Raw genomic sequence first — 6,209 nt, forward strand, 5'->3', positions numbered from 1 at the left:
AGAGAGAGCGCGAGAGGGACCCAGAGAGAGCGCGAGAGGGACCCAGAGAGAGCGCGAGAGGGACCCAGAGAGAGCGCGAGAGGGACCCAGAGAGAGCGCGAGAGGGACCCAGAGAGAGCGCGAGAGGGACCCAGAGAGAGCGCGAGAGGGACCCAGAGAGAGCGCGAGAGGGACCCAGAGAGAGCGCGAGAGGGACCCAGAGAGAGCGAGAGAGGGACCCAGAGAGAGCGAGAGAGGGACCCAGAGAGAGCGAGAGAGGGACCCAGAGAGAGCGAGAGAGGGACCCAGAGAGAGCGAGAGAGGGACCCAGAGAGAGCGAGAGAGGGACCCAGAGAGAGCGAGAGAGGGACCCAGAGAGAGCGAGAGAGGGACCCAGAGAGAGCGAGAGAGGGACCCAGAGAGAGCGAGAGAGGGACCCAGAGAGAGCGAGAGAGGGACCCAGAGAGAGCGAGAGAGGGACCCAGAGAGAGCGAGAGAGGGACCCAGAGAGAGCGAGAGAGGGACCCAGAGAGAGCGAGAGAGGGACCCAGAGAGAGCGAGAGAGGGACCCAGAGAGAGCGAGAGAGGGACCCAGAGAGAGCGAGAGGGGGACCCAGAGAGAGCGAGAGGGGGACCCAGAGAGAGCGAGAGGGGGACCCAGAGAGAGCGAGAGGGGGACCCAGAGAGAGCGCGAGGGGGACCCAGAGAGAGCGCGAGGGGGACCCAGAGAGAGCGCGAGGGGGACCCAGAGAGAGCGCGAGGGGGACCCAGAGAGAGCGCGAGGGGGACCCAGAGAGAGCGCGAGAGGGACCCAGAGAGAGCGCGAGAGGGACCCAGAGAGAGCGCGAGAGGGACCCAGAGAGAGCGCGAGAGGGACCCAGAGAGAGCGCGAGAGGGACCCAGAGAGAGCGCGAGAGGGACCCAGAGAGAGCGCGAGAGGGACCCAGAGAGAGCGCGAGAGGGACCCAGAGAGAGCGCGAGAGGGACCCAGAGAGAGCGCGAGAGGGACCCAGAGAGAGCGCGAGAGGGACCCAGAGAGAGCGCGAGAGGGACCCAGAGAGAGCGCGAGAGGGACCCAGAGAGAGCGCGAGAGGGACCCAGAGAGAGCGCGAGAGGGACCCAGAGAGAGCGCGAGAGGGACCCAGAGAGAGCGCGAGAGGGACCCAGAGAGAGCGCGAGAGGGACCCAGAGAGAGCGCGAGAGGGACCCAGAGAGAGCGCGAGAGGGACCCAGAGAGAGCGCGAGAGGGACCCAGAGAGAGCGCGAGAGGGACCCAGAGAGAGCGCGAGAGGGACCCAGAGAGAGCGCGAGAGGGACCCAGAGAGAGCGCGAGAGGGACCCAGAGAGAGCGCGAGAGGGACCCAGAGAGAGCGCGAGAGGGACCCAGAGAGAGCGCGAGAGGGACCCAGAGAGAGCGCGAGAGGGACCCAGAGAGAGCGCGAGAGGGACCCAGAGAGAGCGCGAGAGGGACCCAGAGAGAGCGCGAGAGGGACCCAGAGAGAGCGCGAGAGGGACCCAGAGAGAGCGCGAGAGGGACCCAGAGAGAGCGCGAGAGGGACCCAGAGAGAGCGCGAGAGGGACCCAGAGAGAGCGCGAGAGGGACCCAGAGAGAGCGCGAGAGGGACCCAGAGAGAGCGCGAGAGGGACCCAGAGAGAGCGAGAGAGGGACCCAGAGAGAGCGAGAGAGGGACCCAGAGAGAGCGAGAGAGGGACCCAGAGAGAGCGAGAGAGGGACCCAGAGAGAGCGAGAGAGGGACCCAGAGAGAGCGAGAGAGGGACCCAGAGAGAGCGAGAGAGGGACCCAGAGAGAGCGAGAGAGGGACCCAGAGAGAGCGAGAGAGGGACCCAGAGAGAGCGAGAGAGGGACCCAGAGAGAGCGAGAGAGGGACCCAGAGAGAGCGAGAGAGGGACCCAGAGAGAGCGAGAGAGGGACCCAGAGAGAGCGAGAGAGGGACCCAGAGAGAGCGAGAGTGGGACCCAGAGAGAGCGAGAGAGGGACCCAGAGAGAGCGAGAGAGGGACCCAGAGAGAGCGAGAGAGGGACCCAGAGAGAGCGAGAGAGGGACCCAGAGAGAGCGAGAGAGGGACCCAGAGAGAGCGAGAGAGGGACCCAGAGAGAGCGAGAGAGGGACCCAGAGAGAGCGAGAGAGGGACGCAGAGGGAGGGGCACGCAGAGGGAGGGGCACGCCGAGGGAGGGGCACGCCGAGAGAGGGGCACGCCGAGAGAGGGGCACGCAGAGAGAGGGGCACGCCGAGAGAGGGGCACGCCGAGAGAGGGGCACGCCGAGAGAGGGCACGCCGAGAGAGGGGCACGCCGAGAGAGGGGCACGCCGAGAGAGGGGCACGCCCGAGAGAGGGGCACGCCGAGAGAGGGGCACGCCGAGAGAGGGGCACGCCGAGAGAGGGGCACGCCGAGAGAGGGGCACGCCGAGAGAGGGGCACGCCGAGAGAGGGGCACACAGAGAGAGGGGCACACAGAGAGAGGGGCACACAGAGAGAGGGGCACACAGAGAGAGGGGCACACAGAGAGAGGGCACACAGAGAGAGGGGCACACAGAGAGAGGGCACACAGAGAGAGGGGCACACAGAGAGAGGGGCACACAGAGAGAGGGGCACACAGAGAGAGGGGCACACAGAGAGAGGGGCACACAGAGAGAGGGGCACACAGAGAGGGGGCACACAGAGAGAGGGGCACACAGAGAGAGGGGCACACAGAGAGAGGGGCACACAGAGAGAGGGGCACACAGAGAGAGGGGCACACAGAGAGAGGGGCACACAGAGAGAGGGGCACACAGAGAGAGGGGCACACAGAGAGAGGGGCACACAGAGAGAGGGGCACACAGAGAGAGGGGCACACAGAGAGAGGGGCACACAGAGAGAGGGGCACACAGAGAGAGGGGCACACAGAGAGAGGGCACACAGAGAGAGGGGCACACAGAGAGAGGGGCACACAGAGAGAGGGGCACACAGAGAGAGGGGCACACAGAGAGAGGGGCACACAGAGAGAGGGGCACACAGAGAGAGGGGCACACAGAGAGAGGGGCACACAGAGAGAGGGGCACACAGAGAGAGGGGCACACAGAGAGAGGGGCACACAGAGAGAGGGGCACACAGAGAGAGGGGCACACAGAGAGAGGGGCACACAGAGAGAGGGGCACACAGAGAGAGGGGCACACAGAGAGAGGGGCACACAGAGAGAGGGGCACACAGAGAGAGGGGCACACAGAGAGAGGGCACACAGAGAGAGGGGCACACAGAGAGAGGGGCACACAGAGAGAGGGGCACACAGAGAGAGGGGCACACAGAGAGAGGGGGCACACAGAGAGAGGGGCACACAGAGAGGGGGGCACAGAGAGGGGGGCACACAGAGAGGGGGGCACACAGAGAGGGGGGCACACAGAGAGGGGGGCACACAGAGAGGGGGGCACACAGAGAGGGGGGCACACAGAGAGGGGGCACACAGAGAGGGGGGCACACAGAGAGGGGGGCACACAGAGAGGGGGGCACACAGAGAGGGGGGCACACAGAGAGGGGGGCACACAGAGAGGGGGGCACACAGAGAGGGGGGCACACAGAGAGGGGGGCACACAGAGAGGGGGCACACAGAGAGGGGGGCACACAGAGAGGGGGGCACACAGAGAGGGGGGCACACAGAGAGGGGGGCACACAGAGAGGGGGGCACACAGAGAGGGGGGCACACAGAGAGGGGGGGCACACAGAGAGGGGGGCACACAGAGAGGGGGGCACACAGAGAGGGGGGCACACAGAGAGGGGGGCACACAGAGAGGGGGGCACACAGAGAGGGGGGCACACAGAGAGGGGGGCACACAGAGAGGGGGGCACACAGAGAGGGGGGCACACAGAGAGGGGGGCACACAGAGAGGGGGGCACACAGAGAGGGGGGCACACAGAGAGGGGGGCACAGGGGGGCACACAGAGAGGGGGGCACACAGAGAGGGGGGCACACAGAGAGGGGGGCACACAGAGAGGGGGGGCACACAGAGAGGGGGGCACACAGAGAGGGGGGCACACAGAGAGGGGGGCACACAGAGAGGGGGGCACACAGAGAGGGGGGCACACAGAGAGGGGGGCACACAGAGAGGGGGGCACACAGAGAGGGGGGCACACAGAGAGGGGGCACACAGAGAGGGGGGCACACAGAGAGGGGGGCACACAGAGAGGGGGGCACACAGAGAGGGGGGCACACAGTGAGGGGGGCACACAGAGAGGGGGGCACACAGAGAGGGGGGCACACAGAGAGGGCGGCACACAGAGAGGGCGGCACACAGAGAGGGCGGCACACAGAGAGGGGGGCACACAGAGAGGGGGGCACACAGAGAGGGGGGCACACAGAGAGGGGGGGCACACAGAGAGGGGGGCACACAGAGAGGGGGCACACAGAGAGGGGGGCACACAGAGAGGGGGGCACACAGAGAGGGGGGCACACAGAGAGGGGGGTGGGCGTAAGGGGGCGGGTGGGCTAAACGGGGGAGAGAGAGAGGGGGCTAAGGGAGGCAAGAGAGAGAGGGGCGAAAAGTAGGGGGAAGAGAGAGAGGGGGCTAAAGGGCGGGTGGAGAGAGAGAGAGGGGGGGCTAAGGGAGGGCAAGAGAGAGAGTGGGCGAAAAGTAGGGGGAAGAGAGAGAGGGGGCAAAAGGAGGGGGGGAGAGAGGGGGCTAAAGGAGGGGGAAGCGCAGAGGGGGGAAAGCGCAGAGAGGGGGTGGGAAGTGCAGGTGGGGGGGCGCGCAGGTGGGGGGAAGGGCGCAGGTGGGGGGAAGGGCGCAGGTGGGGGGAAGGGCGCAGGTGGGGGGAAGGGCGCAGGTGGGGGGAAGGGCGCAGGTGGGGGGAAGGGCGCAGGTTGGGGGGAAGGGCGCAGGTGGGGGGGAAGGGCGCAGGTGGGGGGGAGGGGCAGCGCAGTGGGGGGGAGGGCGCAGGTGGGGGGGAGGGCGCAGGTGGGGGGAGGGCGCAGGTGGGGGGGAGGGCGCAGGTGGGGGGGAAGAGCGCAGGTGGGGGGAAGAGCGCAGGTGGGGGGAAGAGCGCAGGTGGGGGAAGAGCGCAGGTGGGGGGAGAGCGCAGGTGGGGGGGAGAGCGCAGGTGGGGGGGAGAGCGCAGGTGGGGGGAGGGCGCAGGTGGGGGGTGAGCGCAGGTGGGGGGGTGAGCGCAGAGGGGGGGTGAGCGCAGAGGGGGGGTGGGGGAGCGCAGAGGGGGGTGGGGGGAGCGCAGAGGGGGGGTGGGGGGAGCGCAGAGGGGGGGTGGGGGGAGCGCAGAGGGGGGGTGGGGGGGAGCGCAGAGGGGGGGTGGGGGGAGCGCAGAGGGGGGGTGGGGGGAGCGCAGAGGGGGGGTGGGGGGAGCGCAGAGGGGGGGTGGGGGGAGCGCAGAGGGGGGGTGGGGGGAGCGCAGAGGGGGGGTGGGGGGAGCGCAGAGGGGGGGTGGGGGGAGCGCAGAGGGGGGGTGGGGGGAGCGCAGAGGGGGGTGGGGGGAGCGCAGAGGGGGGGTGGGGGGAGCGCAGAGGGGGGGGTGGGGGGGAGCGCAGAGGGGGGTGGGGGGAGCGCAGAGGGGGGGTGGGGGAGCGCAGAGGGGGGGTGGGGGGAGCGCAGAGGGGGGGTGGGGGGAGCGCAGAGGGGGGGTGGGGGGAGCGCAGAGGGGGGGTGGGGGGAGCGCAGAGGGGGGTGGGGGGAGCGCAGAGGGGGGGTGGGGGGAGCGCAGAGGGGGGGGTGGAGGGGGAGCGCAGAGGGGGGGTGGGGGGAGCGCAGAGGGGGGTGGGGGGAGCGCAGAGGGGGGGTGGGGGGAGCGCAGAGGGGGGGTGGGGGGAGCGCAGAGGGGGGTGGGGGGAGCGCAGAGGGGGGGTGGGGGGAGCGCAGAGGGGGGTGGGGGGAGCGCAGAGGGGGGGTGGGGGGAGCGCAGAGGGGGGGTGGGGGGGAGCGCAGAGGGGGGTGGGGGGAGCGCACAGGGGGGGTGGGGGGAGCGCAGAGGGGGGTGGGGGGAGCGCAGAGGGGGGTGGGGGGAGCGCAGAGGGGGGGGTGGGGGGAGCGCAGAGGGGGGGTGGGGGGAGCGCAGAGGGGGGTGGGGGGGAGTGCAGAGGGGGGGTGGGGGGAGCGCAGAGGGGGGGTGGGGGGAGCGCAGAGGGGGGGTGGGGGGAGCGCAGAGGGGGGAGTGGGGGGAGCGCAGAGGGGGGAGTGGGGGGAGCGCAGAGGAGGGGGGTGGGGGGAGCGCAGAGGGGGGTGGGGGAGCGCA

At 70.0% G+C, this 6,209-nt stretch overlaps 1 protein-coding gene across 6 annotated transcripts in view; it reads right to left on the reverse strand.

The window, feature by feature from the left end:
• LOC140404392 (AT-rich interactive domain-containing protein 3A-like) overlaps positions 1 to 6,209 on the reverse strand; it is a 231,627-nt gene that overhangs the window by 224,384 nt on the left and 1,034 nt on the right. The gene's annotated exons all lie outside the window — the stretch shown is intronic.

The sequence above is a fragment of the Scyliorhinus torazame genome, chromosome 30 (genome assembly GCF_047496885.1).
Source record: "Scyliorhinus torazame isolate Kashiwa2021f chromosome 30, sScyTor2.1, whole genome shotgun sequence".
Classification (NCBI taxonomy): Eukaryota; Metazoa; Chordata; class Chondrichthyes; order Carcharhiniformes; family Scyliorhinidae; genus Scyliorhinus; species Scyliorhinus torazame.